Consider the following 23437-nt stretch of genomic DNA (forward strand, 5'->3'; position numbering starts at 1 on the left):
TAGGCTACATAAAAGTGAAATGCATAAAACTACATAGTTCAGTAATAAATCACAACAGCATGCTGTGGTATACTTTGAAAAGTTTGAATGAATGACTCATGACTGACAACTAAAAGAGTCCATTCAATAATCTTTATTGTTTTGCAAAAATATCTTGGCCCATTGTTGAATTGTGGCATGAGAGTCACTGGAAGGTCACATCTGAAACATAGAATATAATGTATTAATTACCTCTATGCACTTAACATCTGTATTTGAAAATAATGAACATCAAACTGATACTTACAATGCAGATTCCTTCATCTCCAGCATCCATTTTCAAGATGGCAATTACCCTGTATTTAATGCAAATCAAATCTTATTTTATTTGTCACATGCTTCATAAACAACAGGTGTAGACTAACAGTGAAATGCTTACTTACGGGCCCTTCCTAACAATGCGGAGAGAAAGAAAATAGAGAAATAATAGAAAAATAAAACACGTAATAATAAAAGTAATAATAAATAAACATTGAGTAACGATAACTTGGCTATATACACGGGGTACCAGTACCGAGTCAATGTGCAGGGGTACGAGGTAATTGAGGTAGATATGTACATATAACTAGTAATAAAGTGACAGATAATAAACAGTAGCAACAGCGTTTGTGATGAAACAAGAAAGTGAGTGCAAAAAGATGCAATGCAGATAGTCTGGTTGGCTATTTGCTTAACTATTTAACTAACTATTTAGCAGTCTTATGCCTTGGGGGTACAAGCTGTTCAGGGTCCTGTTGGTTCCAGACTTGGTGCATTGGTACCGCTTGCCATGCGGTAGCAGAGAGAACATTCTATGACTGGGGTGGCTGGAGTCTTTGACAAACCGCCTGGTATAGAGGTCCTGGATGGCAGGAAGCTCGGCCCCAGTGATGTACCGGGCTGTACACACTAACCTCTGTAGCGCCTTGCGGTAGGATGCCAAGCACTTGCCATACCAAGCAGTGATGCAGCCAGTCAAGAACGTCTCAATGGTGCAGCTGTATAACTTTTTGAGGGTCTGTGGGCCCATGCCAAATCTTTTCAGCCTCCGGAGGGGGAAGAGGCGTTGTTATGCCCCCTTCACGACTGTGTTGGTGTGTGTGGACCATGACAGATGCTTAGTGATGTGGACACTGAGGAACTTGAAGCTTTCGACCCGCTTCACTACAGCGCCATCGATGTGAATGGGGGCATGCTCGGCCCTCCGTTTCCTGTAGTCCATGATCAACTCCTTTTTCTTGCTGATGTTGAGGGAGAGGTTGTTGTTCTGGCATCACACTGCCAGGTCTCTGACTTCCTCCCTATAGGCTGTCTCACCGTCATTGGTGATCAGGCCTACCACCGTCATGTCACCTGCAAACTTAATGATGGTGTGGAGTCGTGCGTGGCCACGCAGTCGTGGGTGAACAAGGAGTACAGGAGGAGAACTATGATCCGTCGTGGGCCATTCTCCGGCCACATGGAGGAAATGTCCTCACATTTCCTCCATAACTACGTGAACTTGTTCTTCCCAAAAGGATCTGAGTTTTCCTTGACCTCTTCTGTCAGTAAGATTTCTGATAAGGACTCTGTCTCCTGGGTTCAGGTTCACTCTGTATGTTTTCTGGTCGTAACGCACCTTCGCTCTATCCCTCTCCTCCTGAGAAGTTGTTGTTGCAAGCTGATATACCTCGTCCTTGTGTCTTCTCCACTCGTCGGCATACTCGCTGTGAGACGCGCTCCGATCTTTCGGGGTCAGACCAAACATGATGTTGATTGTGACCCTCGGGTTTCTGCCATACAGAAGATAGTATTGTGCATATCCAGTCGCCTCGCTGCGCATACAATTGTAGGCGTGGACAACCTTTGCCATAGAGCTTTTCCAGTCAGCTTTTGCTTCTTCCGTCAGGTTCCTCAGCATGGACAGTAGCGTTCAATTGAATATCTCCACCTAGCTGTTCCTCGGCATTGTGCGAGAATCTTGCATTGCAGAGTATCCTTCCAGCTTGTTCTCGAACTCCTTTACTTGGTCATGGTGCAACTCCGAAGATCTTCTCCACTGCGTTCTTTGCTGCTTTGTTGGTACAGGCGTACCCTTGAGCAAAGCGCGTAAAGTGGTCCATCACGACCAGGATATACTCATATCCTCCTTTACAATTCTTCAGGTGCAAAAAGTCTATTGACACCATCTCAACTAGATATGTGGTAACCATACTGTTAAGTGGTGCTCTTGTCGGTTTGTTAAGACGCTTGCATTTCAGGCAGCGGCACACCTTGGTGACATAATGCTCGACATCTCAATGCATATGAGGCCAACAGAATCGGTCGCGGTATAGGGTCCGCTCGACTCCAAGGTGCCCCATCTCTTCATCTAGTTCTTTGTATATCAGCTGGTGAAACTTCTTGGGTAACACCAGCTGGTCCCTTGTTATTTGCTTCCAGTACAGTATACCATCTTTGTTGACATACAACTTGTCCTTTGCCCTTGCTAGAACTGTGATATTATCATGACGGTCTTGTTATGACTTATTCCTGTACCTTTCCGGGTACTGGATATTGTTATTGTGCCCTTCACAGGTCCTCCCTGGTTAGCTCTGAAACTGGGGACACCACTGAGTCTTTGTTCTCCTCTGCACATGTGGTGGCTATGGTGATTGGACACATCCAGGGCTCTTGCTCTTGGGACTGCAGGTATAGCGCTTGGGTAACCGTGGTTATCTTCTCAGGCTGCGCTTCCTGTGAGCATGTGTGCATGTACTGCTCCATGTCTAGTGGCATCCGTGACAAGCCATCGGCATCTCCGTTTGTTTTCTCAGGCCGGTACTTGAAATCGATTAACTCGGCCACCAACCGGTGTGTCGTCGCGTTCAGCTTGGCTATTGTCAATACATAGGTTAGCAGATTGTTATCCGTGTAGACTACCAATGAAGGGGTGTAGTATAAGTAGTCTTGGAATCTCTTACATATCGCCCACTTCATAGCTAAGAACTCTAACTTGCCCCTTTGGAGGGGGTAGTTATTTTTGGGGGCTGTAAGTGTTCTCGGCCCAGAGAATCTGCCTGTTGCAATTATAGGCAACCTCCAAACAATACAATACGACCGGTGACGTAGACCTCTGGAGCTGGTGAACGGAATGAGCAGTAGTACCGGGGGGATCCATGACAGTACCCCCCCCCCCCCCCCCCCCCCACAGGAACGTGGTGCGGGTCGGTCAGGGCGCCAATGGTGAAAATCCCTGGTCAGCGAGGTGTCCAGGATGTCCACCGCAGGAACCCAGCACCGCTCCTCTGGGCCATACCACCCCCAGTCGATGAGGTACTGGAGACACCCCGCCCGACGCCTCGAATCCAGGACTTCACGGACCGAGTATGCCGGACCTCCCTCGATGTCCAGAGGAGGAGGCAGGAAAGGAGGCGGTTCCGTACACCCGTGGGCACGTAGGCGCGGTTCTCCGGGCACTGTGCAGGTGTGGGTTCCATATGCAGGGCCTGCCGTATGTCGGGGTCCACGTCCCACACCACTGGCGCGATGATACAGAATAGAGGGATGATGGGGGTCTCCTCTCCCTGCCTCTCCTCTGCGTCATAGAGGCGAGACAGGGCGTCCGCCTTCACGTTCTTCGAGCCTGGCCTATAGGAAAGTGTGAATTGGAACATGGCGAAGAATACGTATTAGGGTTTTTTATTACTCCACCCAACACAGGGTACATCATGAAAAACGACGGGACGAAGCCCAAAACAAACACGTATATATATATATATAACACAGGGATGTAACCCAAACAAAAGAGCGAGGTGTAAACCTCCAAACAATACACAGGACAAGATCCGAAATAACAAAAGCACAATACACGGTACTAACGAGACCAACAGACATGGGACAATAATCGACAAGGACAATGGGGAACAGAGGGCACATATATACACATCAGGGGAAATGGGAACCAGGTGTGCGTAATGAGACAATACAGTCCGGGGTTGGTGGTGTCACGCCCTGGCTCTGGGGACTATTAAATGTTGAGCCAGGGTGTGGGTTATAGTTTTCTATGTTGTGTTCTAGATCGTTTAGTTTCTATGTTGGCCAGGGTGGTTCCCAATCAGAGACAGCTGTAGCTTGTTGTCTCTGATTGGGGTCATACTTAGGCAGCCTGGTGGCACTAGTTTATTGTGGGATCTTGTTCCGTAAGGTTTGTGTTATGACCTAGGACTTCACGTATCATTTTGTTGTTTTGGTTCTTGTTGTGTACACCTAATAAAGTATGTACGCCTATCACGCTGCGCCTTGGTCCGCATCTGTCAGCGATCGTGACAGAAGATCCCACCTCGACTGGATCAAGCAGCGTGACGAGGAGAGAGGATGGACTTATGAGGAGAGGAGAGAGAGTCTGGCGAGAGGGATGGAGGCCATGATCACGGGGGAGAGACAAGCCCCAAAAAATTTTAGGGGGGGCTCACGCCGTGGACGACGAGGCAGCAGGAGGCCGCGATAGAGCGGTTCAGCCGGTTAGCAGAGGAGGCCGCCAGATTAAGGGGGTCATTGGTGCAGAGGGAGCAGAAGGAGAGTGTAGAGGCACGGCGAGAGGAGCTGGTTAGGCAGCAGAAGGAGCGAAGGGTTACAAGGAAACCCAGTCCCGCTCCTCGCACCAAGCAAGTGGTGTGTGTCGCCAGTCCGGTCCGGCCCGTTCCAGCTCCCCGCACCAAGCCAGTGGTGTGCGTCGTCAGCCCAGTCCGGCCCGTTCCTGCTCCCCGCACCAAGCCAGTGGTGCGCGTCGTCAGCCCAGTCCGGCCCGTTCCTGCTCCCTGCACCAAGCCAGTGGTGCGCGTCGTCAGCCCGGTCCGGCCCGTTCCTGCTCCCCGCACCAGGCCAGTGGTGCGCGTCGTCAGCCCAGTCCGGCCCGTGCCTGTTCCACCGGTGTCTGGTCCGGCACCGGTCAGCTGCTCCACTCCGGAGCCAGAGCAATCTGCTCCACCGGGGTCCGGTCCAGCTCCAGTCAGCGGTGCCAGACCAGACCAGGGGCGCAACGGGGAGGTGGGGAGAAAGTGGTGGTCACGCCCGGAGCCGGATCCGCCTCCGAGGCAGAATGCCCACCCGGCCCCTACCCTCTTGTGTTGGTGTGGCGCGGTCGCAGTCCGCGCCTTTGGGGGGGGGGGTACTGTCACGCCCTGGCTCTGGGGACTATTAAATGTTGAGCCAGGGTGTGGATTTTCTATGTTATAGTTTTCTATGTTGTGTTCTAGATCGTTTAGTTTCTATGTTGGCCAGGGTGGTTCCCAATCAGAGACAGCTGTAGCTCATTGTCTCTGATTGGGGACCATACTTAGGCAGCCTGGTGGCACTAGTTTATTGTGGGATCTTGTTCCGTAAGGTTTGTGTTATGACCTAGGACTTCACGTATCGTTTTGTTGTTTTGGTTCTTGTTGTGTACACCTAATAAAGTATGTACGCCTATCACGTTGCGCCTTGGTCCGCATCTGTCAGCGATCGTGACAGGTGGTAATGATCCAGGTCAGTGATGCCTAGAAGACCGGTGACGTAGACCTCCGGAGCTGGTGAACGGAATGAGCAGCAGTACCGGGGGATCCTTGACAGCTGAACACAGAATAACCGCTCCATGGGCTCACTAGCTCATCAGTCGTTTTGGGAAAAATATCCTTTCAATTTTATTCAGCGAGGTTCAATTATGTTCTTACTATAAAATCATTTAATATAAAATAATGGCACTGGAATTATAAGCATATCTTGTCTGTTAAATGACTAGCCTACTACCTAGGCTGTCATTGGCATGGCGCATAGCCAGATCAGTAACATACATAGGCTGACTCGGAATATGTTATTCTGTTCTTCTGAAATACATTATCTTCATATTATAATGTTTCATTGGAAAGACCTGCCTAAAATGAATAATGGATTTATTGTGATGGTGTACAGGCTATTAAATTGATTAATTAGACTTTAGACTTTTAAAATGTAGATGTTTCAAAGGCATGCATCAGCAGCTTGCATGTGTGGAACCCCTTTATGTTAATTAACAGTCAATTACCATGAGACCGGCAGTTATTTGCATGACAATTACCGGCTGACAAAATTTCATGACCGCCACAGCCCTACTCTGGACCAATTTCCTTTCTGCAGACAGATGTTTTCAGCGATATTCAGCAAGTCTGGCCACCTTGGAATCTCATCTGGCTCGAATAGGACTTCCTGTTCTGTGGGAAGTGGACCTGTCCTCCTTGAAATGCCCCTTTAAGATTGTTTTGAGTTGGGGAAGGGTAAGGTCACTTTTTATTTCAAGCATATCACATATGTTCAGGCCTGGACTGATAGCTGTAATGAATACTCAGAGAGAAAAAGGTTTAGATTCACACGCATAGCGCGGCAGGTGTTTATTTCTCCTTCGCAAAAGGCAGGAATCGTGGTCACAGGCAGGCAATGGTCATACACAGGTAGGCAAACAGGCAGGAGAATCAAAAACTAGGACTGAAGGCTATAACTGGTTCTCACAAACGAGCTATAAAAAGGCTTAGTAGAGTCAAAACAAACAATACCTCAAAAGGCACAAACAGAATGAACTGAACTAAATAAGGAGCTGATGAGACCAGGTGAGTAACTAACACAGGTTAAATCAATGAACAAAAATGAAAGACAGGGCTACGTTCAAGGACACAAAGAAACAGGGCTATGTACAAGAACAAAAGGTGAACTAAGAAAGCAAATACAGAACCTTATAATAGCCTTCACTACAGCTTCATTGACTCAGCTTCACCGTGCCCCTTGTTCAGTCCCATGTCAATCTGATGCATCAGAGTGTGTATGAGAGTTTGTCTTTTTGTCCCCTCTCCCCAATCTGTCCACAAATCTTGAACTGTCTGCTTATCGTCACTAATCTGTTTGACTGTGGATGCAGCACACTCTGTTGCACTGGCCCTGACCTATTGATTTTCTCAGCTAAGGCTTGGGTAGCTGACTGAAAACTCAACTGGATATCTGAGTATTGTTTTTGTAGACTGTCAAGTTCAGCTGCTTCTTGACTCCTAACATCTTCTTTAGGTTAATTTCCATCACTTTGTTTTAGCTGGTCTGTTAACTTTAGCAGGTCGTTTAGATACTGATTGGCTATATCCCAATCTTCTTTTACAAATAACTTAATCCATTAATTCCGTAATTAGGCAGATTAATGTTTGCCTCCTTGTCTCTTTCTCAGCTGGGAGTTTAACATAAACACACACTTCTTTTAGCTGTTCCAGACTCAGGTGCAGTAGTTTCTCACTCACCCTATCTTGGCACTGTTCCATTCTCCATACTCTGTGTGTGCGCTGCCTCTCTTCCTGCGGAGATGGTGTGACCGCTGTCAATCAAGGTCCGGTTCTATTTTTAGCTGCATCATCCACACTGTGGCACAACGTTTCTCCTGGCATGCTCGCCAATTTTATTGCACACTTGAATAATAACGACTTTCAAGCATGTCGAAGTTTAGACCGTTTACTTTTCCATTCTGAAATCACAAGACATACAGTTGAGGTCGGAAGTTTACAAAGACCTTAGCCAAATACATTTATACTCCATTTTTCTTTATATCTGGCAAACTTTAACACAAGCATCCCTTATTTCCCTGATACCCTTACTGGTTTATAATTATATTATATTATACATTCACTTAACATGTGTAATAACACTTTTATGCACTTAAGGACTTCTTTGCTCACTTGAAATCACAAGACATGCTGCCTGTATCATCACTAGGTCTCGTTGTACTGATGGTCAATAATCTAAGACGCCTAAAACCTCTGGGATCTCTTAGCTGGCCTAACAGTGCCTGACATTATTAAGTAATTACCACAATAACCACCTCATATCCTAAAATACTAGTCTGCTTTATAGTACAATATCTACGAGCCACATGTCTAAAGATAATATGAAAAAGGGGGTGTCTATTTCTTATGCCTAATATTATTATGGGTCCCACACTAACAAGTTATCTGGGGACATGGTAGCCTATATAACATAGCTACATGTAGCTAGGATGTAAACAAACTGGATCATTGGGTGAGGCTGGCCTGTCACTCCAAAACTGGTTGACCAATAGAGACGCATTATCTACGCCTTCCTTTAAACCCTACCTACAGGGAATGAATGTGCCAAAACGTTGCAACTGAAGAAAAAAAGCCAGCGAATGCAAAGGGCAGGGTAACGTAACCATTACTTTTGGGTTAATGTTTTGCTTCCAATATCATTTTTTTTGTTTGCAATAATACATACTTTGTTAAAGAATTCAAATGGATTGCTTGATATTAAAGGCACAAAAGTAAGTCCATAAGAATCTGATGGTTCAGCGTAAGGATGCCAAAAAGGCAGCAGACAGATCTGGCATTCTATTGTAAATTAAGACATTTTGTGAACAAACTAAACAAATGTAAAAATTATAAATATTATCAGCACAAAATTGATTAAGTTAAGAATGAAGGGAAAAACCTGTGGAGAACTCTGAATAATCAAATCAAATCAAATTGTATTTGTCACATGCGCCGAATACAACAGGTGTAGACCTTACCATGAAATGCTTACTTACAAGCCCTTAACCAACAATGCAGTTTTAAGAATATAGAGTTAAGAAATTATTTACTAAATAAACTAAAGTAAAACATTTAAAATAAAAAAAGGTTGCACAATAAAATAACAATAATGAGGCTATATACAGGGGGTACCGGTGCCGAGTCAATGTGCGGGGGTACAGGTTAGTCAAGGTAATTTGTACATGTAGGTAGGGGTAAAGTGACTATGCATAGATAATAAACAGAGAGTAGCAGCAATGTAAAAACAAAGGAATAATGGGTAGTAATTCAAACATGTCTGCCTTTTTTGTTGAAACAGAAGGTGTATTTCTTACTAAACCACGTGACATTGCTAATTACTTTAATAACTACTTTACAGTCAAGGTAGACATTGAGAAATGCCATGAGTCCAACTGATGGCTCACTGTCATATAACTTTATAAAATATTGTATCATGAAGGAGAGACAATGCATGTTTGAATTTCACGAAGTAAAAAAATAAAAGTTTGAAAAGAGACTGTTGAGAGGCGCATGCACATACTGATAGGACGCATGGGGAGTGAGTACTGACAAAACTGTGGTTATATGTAAAAGCCAGACAACAGAGTTTAAATGAACCCTCTAAAATGGATAGATCAATATATCCCAAAGCAACTGATAGAGAGTGAGCGGTCAGTTATGTACAACAGCGAACCAATCAGCTGGTAAAGCGAAGCAGCAACACAAACCTAACAAGCCATGGCTTCCCTCAGGGAACAACTTGGAGATGCAAACAAGAATAATGAACAGCTAAAGGATATCCAGGAAAACATAGCTAAAATGCTCTCAATGCTCACCAAAACAAATGAACTGTAACAATCTGTGGTGAAAAAAGTAGATTTACTCAAAAAGAATGTAGAGTCTATCGTGTTAGACACGCACCAACAAGGCGTGCGCATTAGTGAACAAGACAACAAAATTAGCCTTTTGGAAACAAAGCTGCAAACTTTGGAAGATGAATTGGACCAGCAAGACAATAGAATGAGATTAAACAACATGAGAATAGTGTCCTTATTAGAAGACAAGGAAAAAGGAGACTTTTCCAGCTATGTGGTCGAACTGATTTCAGAGGAACTTGAAGTGAATATATCGCCAGAGGATCTGGAATGATGCCATCGGATCAGCGTGAAACAGAAGTACGCTAAATACCTTTGCATGGTAATATTCAATCTGTGGAACTATCAGAACAAAGTCAACATTCTGAAGGCACAGGGGGGTAAGGAGATAAAAATCCACGGCCAGTCCATTCAATTCGTCCAGGACCAGTCTGCTAGGCTGTGAAAAAAACAACAGAAATGTATTCCGATCATACTGTAGGTATGGAAGGGAAAGCAAAGGATGGAATTCACAAGCGCAGATGAGGCTCTGGACAAGCTGGAGGAATCCCTTCCAGTTGAAGGAGAGCTTCCTGCTCTGAGGCGAGGAAGAAGCGGGAAAAGGCGATAAACACACTAGGCCTCATACAGGGATGTCTATGCCCAGTTTATCGTAAATTGAGACAATACTGTATTCTTCCCCCTCCCCCCAATACAATCTATACTCTACCTTCCCCAAGTACACTGAACAAAAATATAAAACGCAACATGTAAAGTGTTTGATGAGCTGAAATAAAAGATACAATACATTTTCCATATGCACAAAAAGCTCATTTCTCTCAAATGTTGTGCACAAATTTGTTTACATCCCTGTTAGTGGGCATTTTTCCTTTGCCAAGATAATCCATCCACCTGACCGGTGTGGCATATCAAGAAGCTGGTTAAACAGCATGATCATTACACAGGTGCACCTTGTGCTGGGGACAATAAAAGGCCGCTCAAAAATGTGCAGTTGTGTCACACAACACAATTCCACAGATGTCTCAAGTTCTGAAGGAGTGTGCAATTGGTATGCTGACTGCAGGAATGTCCACCAGAGCTGTTGCCAGATAATTTAATGTTCATTTCTCTACCATAAGCCACTTCCAACGTTGTTTTAGAGAATTTGTTAGTATGTCCAACCAGCCTCACAACCGCAGACCACGTGTATGGCATCATGTGGACGAGCGGTTTGCTGATGTCGACGTTGTGAACAGAGTGCCCATGGTGGAGGTGGGGTTATGGTATGGGCAGGCATAAGATACGGACAACGAACACAATTGCATTTTATCAATGGCAATTTTAATGCACAGAGATACCGTGATGAGATCCTGAGGCCAATTGTCGTGTTACGTTCCCCAGCAAGAAAACCAAATATTGTCGGTCAAACAGAAAGACGGAACTAACAAAGAGTCACTGACAACAACGAAAATGAAACAGGTGGGTTTTTACAAGGGTTGTTGAAAGACACCACTGAAAGTTGTCTAGCAACAACAACTGGAACCTAAGACACCCACCATGAGAGCCCACTAAATTTACCCAAGAAGAGGCAAACAAAATAAAAACCCACACCGAACTTAAAGACAGGAAGCAAACCGAAAATCGTATGATGCTTAATTACACCAACAGAAAATACACTTATTTTCACTATCTTTGAAAAAGCCCATAAAGAATCTTGTCTGAACATAAGCAGGAATATGATCTTTTACTTTTGAGGAGAGCCAACAACTACAGGTTAACCTCAAATAAAGCAAACTACTTAATGGCAAATAAACCTGGTTAATATCTCACAGCTCTCACAAAACGAATACACGCTAAACCAATTTTAAAAGATAAAGATACAAATGTGTTAATTAGCAACATCAACACGATTAATGACAATTTTAAAAGCTTCTATGAAAATGTTTTATAAATTACAAGTAAACAACAGTCGGACGGATCCTATAGCCTTCTTAGACTCGACAACCCTGAAGTAATTATCAGCAGACAAAAAAATAATCACTAAAAACAGAGATCACCAAAAAAGAAATATTAGGTAGAACATTCGCGAGGAGAAAAGCAACAGGAATGGACAGCTTTCCAATATAATTCTATTCAACATTGTGGGACAAAGTAGCACAAAATACTTATGTAAATGTGATATTTCCGATCTGTAGTACTCAGGTCGGTAGTCATGAAGGGCTTTGAAAGGCTGGTCATGGCTCACATCAACACCATCATCCCAGAAACCCTAGACCCACTCCAATTCGCATACCTCCCCAACAGATCCACAGATGATGCAATGTCAATCACACTCCACACTGCCCTTTCCCACCTGGACAAAAGGAACACCTATGTGAGAAAGCATTCAACACCATAGTGCCCACAAAGCTCATCACTAAGCTAAGGACCCTGGGACTAAACACCTCCCTCTGCATCTGGATCCTGGACTTCCTGACAGGATTCCCCCAGGTGGTAAGGGTAGGCAACAACACATCTGCCACGCTGATCCTCAACATGGGGGCCCCTCAGGGGTGCCTGCTTAGTCCCTTCCTGTACTCCCTGTTCTTCCATGACTGCGTGGCCAAGCATGAATCCAACACCATAATTAAGTTTGCTGACGACACAACGGTGGTAGGCCTGATCACCGACAACGATGAGACAGCCTATAGGGAGGAGGTCAGAGACCTGGCAGTGTGGTGCCAGGACAACAACCTCTCCGTCAAAGTGAGCAAGACAAAGGAGATGATCGTGGATTACAGGAAAAGGAGGGCTGAACATGCCCCCCTTCACATCGACAGGGCTGTAGTGGAGCGGGTTGAGAGTTTCAAGTTTCTTGGTGTCCACATCACCAACAAACTATCATGGTCCAAATACACCAATAAAGTAATGAAGAGGGCACGACATCACCTTTTCCCCCTCCGGAGACTGAAAAGATTTGGCATTGGTCCCCAGATCCTCAAAAGTTTCTACAGCGGCACCATCGAGAGCATCCTGACCAGTTGCATCACCGTCTGGTATGGCAACTGCTCGGCATCCGACCGTAAGACGCTAGAGGGTAGTGCGTACAGCCCAGTACATCACTGGGGCCAAGCTTCCTGCCATCCAGGACCTATATACTAGGCGGTTTCAGAGGAAGGCCCAAAAAATTGTCAAAGACTCCAGTCACCCAAGTCATAGACTGTTCTCTCTGCTACTGCACGGCAAGTGGTACCAGAGCGCCAAGTCTAGGTCCAAAAGGCTCCTTAACAGCTTCTACCCCCCAAGCCATAAGACTCCTGAACAATTAATCAAATGTCCACCCGGACTATTTGCATTGCTACTCACTGTTTATTATTTATGCATAGTCACTTTACCCCTACCGACATGTACAAATTACCTACCGACATTGAACCTGTACCTGTACCCCCTTTTTATTTTTTTATTTTTTTATTTTCTTAACTCTATTTTCTTAAAACGACATTGTTGGTTAAGCGCTTGTAAGTAAGCGTTTCACGGTAAGGTCTAAACCTGTTGTATTCAGCGCATGTGACATACAATTTGATTAGATTTTATGCACGGTCATGACAGACTGTATTTGTCTAAATGGCATTCGTGGAATAGAAGGGAAACTTTTGCTTCTTCCTGGGTCTGAGGGTGGTTTTGGCCTTCCAGACATGGAGTTGTGTCGGCTCGCCACCCAAGGCTTTCACTTGCAACTGAGGAAAAACAATGGGTACATATTGAGGATGCGCATGCTCATCCCCAGAATCTTTTTGTGTGTCTATTTTCAAAGGATAGAGCTGGGAACATTAACAGCTTCATTGTTGGGAACACTGTGGCAATATGGAAGAAAATAAATCATATTCTACAAGAACCAATATCACTCCCTAAAAACACAGCCCTATGGAGCGGTCCTTAGATAGCTTTTCAGAGTTCACTGATGAATTGGTCTACATGGAAAACTAGGGGCATGGAAGCTGTGAATGACTTGGTAACATACATTTGTTTCCATGACAGAATTAAGAAGCAATTTTGGACTGACCAATATAGATATTTTCGAGTTTCATATGACAAAATTTAGGTTTGGGATCTCATCAGAGCAACCTTGAGGGAATCTTATTTGAGTCAGAGAGGGATGTTCATACAATGGGTGGGATGTGCAAAACCTTACAGAGAGCATATCCAACTGACAATTTCTTAGAGAAAAATATAAGCTATTGAAACCAAGACTTAAAGGGAACTGATGTTGGAACAAGATGGAGGGAATGTTGGAGCATGGCTGGTGAAATTACAGTTGACGAAAATGTACGCTTAATCCAGTATAGATTAATGTATATTTATTGTACAGGAGACAAGGTTCACAAGTTCTGCAGCACAGCGGCAGTGTAATGTCTTGAGTGTGAAGCTAACAATGACTCAATAATCCATGCTTTCTGGGAATGTCATAAAGTCCAAGAGTTGTGGGCGGAGCTAGAAAGTTGGCTGTCAGAAGTATTGCAATGTAAACGTACTTTTGATCCGTCTATCTGCATGTTTCATGGAATGTCATGTGGGGGTATAGTGGGATGCCCAATGGGCTGGATTATTCTGTTCTCATCACTCATCTTGAAAAAATGTATACAAAAAAACATGGAAATCAATCAGTCAGCCATTGTTAACACAATGGAAAAATACGCTGATTTATTATTGATATATTGAAATAGCATGGGCGACCGACAAAAACAAATTGGTACAATTTAAGGCCATGTGGCAAACAATAATGCAGGCATGGTGATGGTGGTGTGAGCATGTGGGTCTGGGCAGATGCGATGTAGTTGTTGTTTGTGTGCTTCTGTAAATTGTTGTTCGTTTGTGTATGTTTGTAACTGGTTTGGGGAAAAAATGAACAAATTAAAAACAAAATATATAAAATAAAAAAAAAGAGACTGTTTCTGATAAAGTCACCAGGTACAGAAAGTCTTGATGGCAAAGTTCTTACCATCACAGCCAACCATATGCCCACCCCAGTTTTCATAGTTTTAACAAGTGCTTGACGTATGGGGTGTGCCCAGAAATTTGGAGAGAGTCCAAAGTAATTCCTCTACATGTACGGCCTTAGCGCAAATTACAGATGGTTGGCTAAAAAGTGTGGATGACAGGAAGTTAGAGGATGTAGTGTAGTTAGACTTTAGTTCTGCTTTTGATGTAATTGATCATGAACTACATTGATTGAACTGTATTTATTAGTAAACTCAAGTGTTATGGATTCACATCCACAGCTCTATCCTGGATGGAAAGCTATCTATCCAGGAGAAGGCATAGTTTTCTTTAATGGAAGTTTTTCAGACAGTATGTCTAAGCTGTGGTATTCCACAAGGCAGCTCCCTAGGCCCAATTCTCTACAACATTTGTACTAATGATTTACCATCTCTAATTGAAAAAGCAAGTGTGGTTATGTATGCTGATGACTCTACAATATATAGTGCTGCATCAGCACATAATGAGTTAACTGATGTACTGAGCAATGAATTAAGAAATGTGTCTGAGTGGGTTGCTAAGAACAAATTGATGTTAAACATTTCCAAGACCAAATATATTGTGTTTGGCCATAGAAATATGCTTGCTGGTGACCCACAATTAAACTTGTCAATGGATGGGTGCCTATAGAACAAGTGAAAAATACCAAACTAATTGGTGTTACGTTTGATGCATCATATCGACAACATTGTTATTAAAATGGGGAAAAGTATAGCTGTAACAAGAAAACTCTCATAGTATTTAACATTCTCCACAATTTGTCAGGTGATTCAATATTTGGTCCTGTCACACCTAGAGTAGTGTCCAGTCATATGGTCATATGCAGCAAAAAAATATTTCAACATCTTCAGCAAGCTGAAAACAGAGCTGCCAGACTAGCTCTTCACTGCTCTGCAGATATCAACCGAATACATCATAACCTCTCATGGCCTTCTGTTGAAAGTAAATTACTATCCAGTCTTTAGATTTTTCTCAGAAATGCAATCCTATTCAAGAAACACCATTATTTCTCAAGCCAATTAGTGTATACTAGCAAGAGACATAATCACCAAACCAGACAGGCGAGTTTGGGGCATCGGATACCCCCCAGACCTAGAATAAATCTCCTCAAATCAACAGTTATATACATAGCCATCGCTGAATGGAACTCCTTACCAACTCATATTTCCCAAGAGAAAAGTGAATTCATATTCAAGAAAACATTAAAAGTACATCTAATGAGATTAACCATATGACTGGACAGATACTGATGCCTGAATATGCTTTTTGAATGTTACCTTTCAGGTATTTTTAATGTATGTAATGTCTACTTCTTAATGTTTTTTTTTATGTATGTAAATTGTAAAGTATTTTTGTCTGTCCCCAGGAAGACTAGCTGTCATCATGGCATCAGCTAATGTGGATCTTAATAACATTTAAATAAAATGAAGTACTTTCGTAGATACTTTACTGATTGGGGCGTTTTCTTGACGTTTTAGAACCTTAGGTATAAGAAGTATCTACAAGGCATGATATGCTGTCATAAGAAAAGGTTTTGGTAGAAGGTACAAGGCTGAAGACATGTCCTGTACCTTTCCTACGACAAAGTGAGCAGTTTTCACTTTAAAACCATTTAGATTACCTTTCGTCTGACAGTTTTCACACAATGTTAAAATCACTGTAAAGTGAATGTAAATTCCATAGGAGCCCCTCTCAGTTTGCTCCAAGCTAATCCCCATCACATAACCACCCCTGAGGTTTCCCACTGATCTAACTGGAGTAGCCCTGATCCTCTCACCACAACATGTCTGTTAGTTGACCTCTGACCTTTCCTGGTTCCCACCAATGCTCTGGGGATTATATGACCTGTCAGAACCCTGAGCTATACACAGAGGGCGTACAAGTACTGCTTTCCTCTGCAAATGTTTTTCCCTCTGAAAAACTGTCTAGCTTGTGTTAGCTTGCGGTGGCTAACTTTCAAAGTGTTGGTCTTTGTCCAAACCTTTCAGATGCTGCTTTAATTTCCTTATAATTCAATGTGATACAAATGTGTCATTAGAGAGGCCACCTTAACTCCCCCTATCTTTTCCACAGTTTGACCTCTGGCTGCCTCATCTACGGGATCAATGTAGCCATCTGCACCTCAGCTTTAAATGTCATAGGAACAAGATTTTCCAAGTTACTTTATTAGGAAGGTCCTCATTCTCTTGCCATGTCTTTGCATTGGACGATAGCCCAATTGTTCTCCCAATGCATCATGGGAACATATCTTTCATCATCGTCATCCTATCAGAAGTTCAGTGTCTAGAATGAGTGTTGTGTGTCTGTAGTGTCATAGTGTAGGCCAAGATACAAATAGCCCACCCATGTATACTCTCCTCCCACTATTTTTCCTCTAAGACTCATACAAAGCCCCATCACCCAATAGAGCCTCCCTCCAGCAGACCAAATCGCAAGAAAGGGAGGAGAATAAAATTAAAAAATGTAGCGGATCAGCAGTGGGATCAGTGGTCTAGTGTCAGGTGGACTGACTGGCATTCTAGTTTTCCAGGCAGCCTCCAGCCTGGCCCGGCTCTCCTGGGCTCCGTGCTCACAGGGGGCAGCTCCAACCAACTCCTGCTGGCTTCTTATGGGCTTAGGCCACTGGACTGGTGGCACCTGTCTCCTCTTCAACGCCAGCTACGCCGGGGAGACCGCCCCGCTAGCCCTGATCCCCGCACTAATTACGCTCAAAGTAGTCTGGATTTATTGTGCTCTTCTGCAGGCGCCAATGGAGCCGCAGCGCAGCAGCTCACAGCTCCCCCAGGCAGCCAGTCAGCAGATTTAATTTGCCTCTCTATTTGGCCCGGGGGTGGGCAGATGGATGTGTCAGACATGTGGGGGACACCAGAGAAGCACCTTTGTACTGTTAATCTTCGAGCGTCACTTGGATTTGGATGGTCTGTCATGTCTAGAATATGTGAATGTTCTTCCATTGACAGGACACAATGATACCCTGGTTCATCACATCTTTTGAGAACCCCTGCACCTCCATGTCATATTCTGATGTTACTGGGGGGATTCAACAAAATACAAAATACATTAAATAAATTCAATTATCTGAATTCATTGTGAGACAGAAAATTGCACAGATGTTTCAGTAGCTACATACACATACTTTACCTTTGGAATAGGAATAGCCTGAATGTTAATAACCAATTACACCAATAATAACTGAACAAAGCGTCAGTAATACTCTAGCTTAGTCACATCACATTCAAGTATTTTTTTTACTCCCTTTCCCTGGAAAGAATTACCACAAAGACAATAGCTACAATACAGCAGCTAGTAGTTGCTACTCATGCACCAATCTCAAGACTAGAAATAGGGGCTGGCTAACCAGGCCTTTGAAGGTATTCCACTACCCTAATGGGATGGGGATAATCACATGAAATGCTGCGACAGCTAGTGACTTTTGTAGGTTGACATATAAAGTTTAGCATACACCCATACACGCAATATGCATATATATTTCCCCACTTCCTTGTGGTACCATTATTACCATTATTACTCAACAGTATTAGGGCCAAGTCAATGACACCTGATGGCTAATCTCTGTGTGTAGAAATGAATGACTGACATGCCACAGACCATACATTTATGTGTAATCAATCCCACTGTAATATTATGATGCACAGCCAGCTATACATCACTGACATCCTACTTACAATCTGAAAAAATGTGTGTCTCATATGTGTATATGAGCCACACATTTTTTCAGATTGTAAATAGGATATGCAAACAACTTTAGATTACATCTCCAGAGGCAAGTGGTGCATTTGATGGATTAATCACGGCCAGGGCTTTGAAAAGTAAAACATAATGTTACTACACTGGAGGAAAAATGGAGGAAAGGCTCCCTGTTCTTCAGAGACTCTACTACATCATAACTGGCAAACAGTGCGGCTGATTAATTGCTGTGGATTGTTATAATTATGCTAAAATTAGGGGAAGAAAACATGGAATCATCACTTGACTTACTGAGATAACCTAGTTGGAATAGTGAAAGACGTCTTGACTAAATCAGGTCACTTTCTACTAGTGTGATTATTGCTTATTAGTAGTTAGGCTGTGAACCCTAATACAGCAACCACCTGTGGACTGAGACCAATTCTACACAGCAAGTAGATGCTGTCTGCAAAATAAACTATTGAGAAATTACTGTACTATTGAGGCATCTTCTCTTAGTGGATGTTTCATGGTTTATTGTATTTTTTATTTTATAAAAATGAACCACTATTTCATTTCTTTACAGCTGTGAATATTCTAAGCAAATAACCAAACAGTTCCAGATAAACTGTACATGCTCAAGCCCTACACCCCAACCCGAGCCACCTCTGGTTGTAATGAATACTCAGGGAGAAAAAGGTGTAGATTCACGAGCAGAGGCAGGCAATGGCCATACACAGGTAGGCAAACAGGCAGGTGAATCAAAACTAGGACTGAAGACTATAACTGGTTCTCACAAACGAGCTAGGAAAAAGGCTTAGTGGAGTCAAAACGAACATTACCTCACAAGGCACAAACAGAATGAACTGAACTAAATAAGGAGCTGATGAGACCAGGTGAGTAACTAACACAGGTGAAATCAATTAACAAAAATGAAATACAGGGCTACGTTCAAGGACACAAGGTTGACTAAGAAAATATATACAGAACCTTACACTGGTCTCTTGGATGTCCCACCCCTACGGGGGTCAGTTCCTGTTCAGCCCAGTCCAAGCTCTTCTCTGTCCTGGCACCCCAATGGTAGAACCAGCTTCCCCCTGAAGCTAGGACAGCAGAGTCCCTGCCCATCTGCAGAAAACCCGGCTATCTTAAGATTAATGCATGTATTGTAAGTCGCTCTGGATAAGAGCGTCTGCTAAATGACTAAAATGTAAAATGTACAGTATTTGCCTGATTATAACCAGGTGAAGTATTTGTTCCACTTCCTAGGAAGCTGACAATAAAACACACAAACCTTGTGCAGTGACCTTTTCATACAGTAGGCTATTCTCTCTAACTCTTTGTTTTGCCCTAAAGTCAGACTGGGTCATTAATTTGACTAGTTCCCTATGGCTTAATACATCCTCTGATGCTTTCCAACATACTGCACTTAACATTCCTCATGTACTTCTGGTCACTTGTGTGTGCTGAAGTGACAAAAAAATGTGTTATACCCATGTAATGCGCACTTATCCAAACACCATACAGGCAAAAGTTATAAAAACAAACCTGTCTGTAACTCTTGGCCCTCTGCCATCATATACTGCTGAGATAAGGTCCTTGTTCGATGAAGTCATCGGAATGAGGCCAGCTCTGGGAGGTCAGTGTACTCTTAACCCGGGCAGCACTCATGCAACCACACCTACTGAATTTAATGGGCCAATTGACACAAGTGCAGGTCTGTGGAATGACAAATATTCCTTCCTTGCCTTTTCCTCTTCTTTGCTCCCTTCATTCAGTCCTATCACAAGTGACAGCACCTGGAGTGGACCATATGCCTCACTGGTTCCAAACCTTTTCAAATAAATAACCTGAAAAAAAATCATATTAATAACATTCCATGAAACCTCATTGATTAAAATCATGCCATGATTCAAGGGGAAACTCCTAGCTTGACGCATGCATACAATACATTTATATAGCAGCAAGACTCAGTTAATGCCAATTATTCTATATTATCAAGACCTGATTTTTTAAATATCTACATAATGAAATATGTGATATTTTTCTGTACAGTAAAAGGAATAAATTATGTTTTCCTATAAAAGGTATGTCATCTTTTAAATCAGGTATGGGCCTTGTCACTTCCTGATTTTCATTTCAACATGGTATGAGTTGTTTACACTCTACAGATTGGGAGGCTGATAAAGACCAGCTTGTTTCTAATTGACCAACTGGCAGAGGTGATATAGCTCCTTATTGCTCACAGGTAAGAGGCCTTCAAGACATTAACCCAGCATCCCAAATGGATCCTAGAAAAAACAAACCACAGTGTTTGACCTTTTCAAGAGACTCTTGTACCAACAGGCTCCCCTTACAACTCATATCAGCTTCCATTGAAGTCTAAACAAAGGCTGAGTAATAGTAACCAAATAAGAGACAAGCTCTGAGCAAGAGCCCTGACACTAGAGCCAAGACACTGAGACATTGTGGGACGTGTGAAGGTTGCAATGATGCAGAACCAGCCACCCAGAGTGAACATTTTGCAATCAGACACAGTCTATACAATACAATACACTATGTCAATTCCATTGGTGTTCTCATTCTTCATCCTCGCACAGTATTCATACACAGATGCCACAGTACACTATCGGAGAGAGAGAGAGAGAGAGAGAGAGAGAGAGAGAGAGAGAGAGAGAGAGAGAGAGAGAGAGCTGTCCTATTTGGATATTATAATTGATTGCTTCTCAGATATACTCAGTTCTGTCCTATTAGATTTGCTTGCCAGAAATATGTGACAGCCTTAAGAACCTACTGTAACACTGTACAGTATCAGTGGTCTTTGTGATATTAAAAGTCTGCTAGATCCTCTCTATTCTTATACGTTATACATTTCATTGACACGGAAGGATGGTACTGCCAGGGGAGTAGCCCATTATGACTGATTTTGTAAATATCTAGGCTTAGCCACATTAAGCTGATTTGGGTACTTTACTCTGCTGGTCTGCCATGAACACTTGAGGCTAAATCTCCTTTAATTTGTACTGTGCCACTCCGCGCGAGCTTCGCATTCCCCCTGGGACAATATAAATGCCTGATTTGGCAAGTTACATCATCAGGATTTCTTTATATTTAATAGGGGATTTATGGACGGTTTATGATTTTATGAGGGTTTTTAAACTCTCTGCCTTGGCGACAGTGTCAGGGGTATGGCGATTTCTTTTGGAATTGGGTCTGGTGTTTTTGGAGATCATCGTACGAGACGAGAGAGAGGAATGCTTTCTTTCTTTCTTAGAAAGTTGGGAAAGTCTGGGCAGACCTGTAATAATTGATTTGAGGAGCCAAGGAGCCGAGGGTTTCTGGCTGAGCGTCAGTCTGCTGGTCTATTTGGTAAATGAGAGATCCAGCACCAGGTTCTTGTGGTGAGACAGCGGAGATGTTGTGGTGAAGGGATAGGCTAAGCTCTTTGGGTGAAGTGCAGCGATCCCTGTGGTTGGGCTCTGAAGGAACAATTACTGGAAGCGTTAAAAAGGGTTTAGAGAAAACATGATGAGCATTAGGCTAGAAGTTGAAACAGAGATGTTTGTTTTTCCAAAACACTGTAGTCTGTTTTAAATGTTGAGACATTTTTGTGGATCTCAATCAAAAAGTGGGATGCAGAAAGCGAAAGAATGCCTGTGGTTGAATCTTTGATCCCTTCTTTCAAGGTGCAGCTGCAGACCACAACGTCCAAAATAAGGGAAATAGAATTCAATTATGAAATTATCCTAAAGGGTTTTGTTTCCTCCAAAACATTAAACAAGACTGACGTTTTGGGGAATACAAGATAAAAGGGTTGTCAAAACATAATCCTGGGAGGGTTTCACCATCCGTGATTTTATTTGCAAAGAAGATAATTATAATAATATGCCATTTAGCAGACGCTTTTATCCAAAGCGACTTACAGTCATATGTGCATACATTTTTACTTATGGGTGGTCCTGGGGATCGAACCCACTACCCTGGCGTTACAAGCGCCATGCTCTACCAATTGAGCTACAGAGGACCAAGATGAATTATGCAGTAAATGAATGGGTGACATCAGTGTTCATTTCAATTGTGGTGTCGCCTATCAAAAGCTCCGTCCCCTTCCCATCAACACTATGTCCAAACATCTTTCACGTGTGTAGTGCAACACAAATTAATTGGTTTCTGTGATTCCATCTCCAACGTTAGGAGGGCTGTGTTACCCCAGTAATCCCTGCACTGAATCTTCTATCTTGGGCAAAATTCTTAGCACAAGCCAGCCTGAAGAGCCAATGACAAGCTGGTCACACAAGTATTATGTTTTATGTTTCCCCATTACTGTCTACTGTTTCACGTCGAGGTTAGGACCATCAAGCAAACTGCAGCTTACAAAAGAATGGGCCCATTGATTCCCCAAGGAATAATTTTAGTGGAGGGAGAATTTAGCACAGGCCAGCTAAGAGAGGGCTATTAGCTTCTTCTACAGCTCTGTGATCCATGACTGGGGAGCCTCAGTCTCAGTCAGAGGGGAGAAAGGGGACCCTAGCCTGGCACCGATTCATTCCCGTCAGCTCACTCTCCAAGCCAACAGCCAGTGTGTGGGAGTGTTGGTGAAGTCATGTTTAGTGCGGTGTTTGTTTGTTTCATTATCGAGAATACAATTGATATATGGGCTGTCTCCTACCTGGAATTCGATACAAGATAATTAATCAGTGTCTGTTTTCAGATATGCCAAAGATAAGCAATACCTGTGAGATAAATATATATTAAATAGTTAATTTCGAAAAAGCTATTATCAGTATTCAGACTGTGGTATTGCATAGGCTATGTATTCACATGCTATAAGACTTCCCAGCTGTCCACTTACAGCTGTATAACACATACAATATACACATACATTACAATCACAATATGTCCCATATACTCTCTCAGTTTGGTCCTGCTGTGTGTCTCAGGTCTCAGAGTCCAATAGAGAGCCCCATCTGTCAGGGTGGGGCTGCTGAAGTCCTCTTTCTCAGGCGAAATCAAAGTGGTCCATAATTACTGCTCCAGACTACCCCTTTTCCCATTTCAGCACCACACTGAACTGAGATATCAACTAACACATTATCCTCTTAGCCCCTGAGACTGATAGCCAGCAAGGGCCTAGAGCCAGGAGTGGCCATAGAAGCCAGTGAATAGAGCAGGCGTCACAATCACAGAGACAGTCAATTGGTCACAAATAAGGTTTTCCATTCACACTTATTGGCCAATTGCAATCAATGCATGTTAAGTACAAGTGTTCATGCACTGTAGCCCAATGAATCTTACCCATAATGGTGGCTAGGCTTTAAACCAATGGTATGTCCA

This window comes from Coregonus lavaretus (assembly GCF_964263955.1).
Source record: "Coregonus lavaretus genome assembly, chromosome: 19".
Classification (NCBI taxonomy): domain Eukaryota; kingdom Metazoa; phylum Chordata; class Actinopteri; order Salmoniformes; family Salmonidae; genus Coregonus; species Coregonus lavaretus.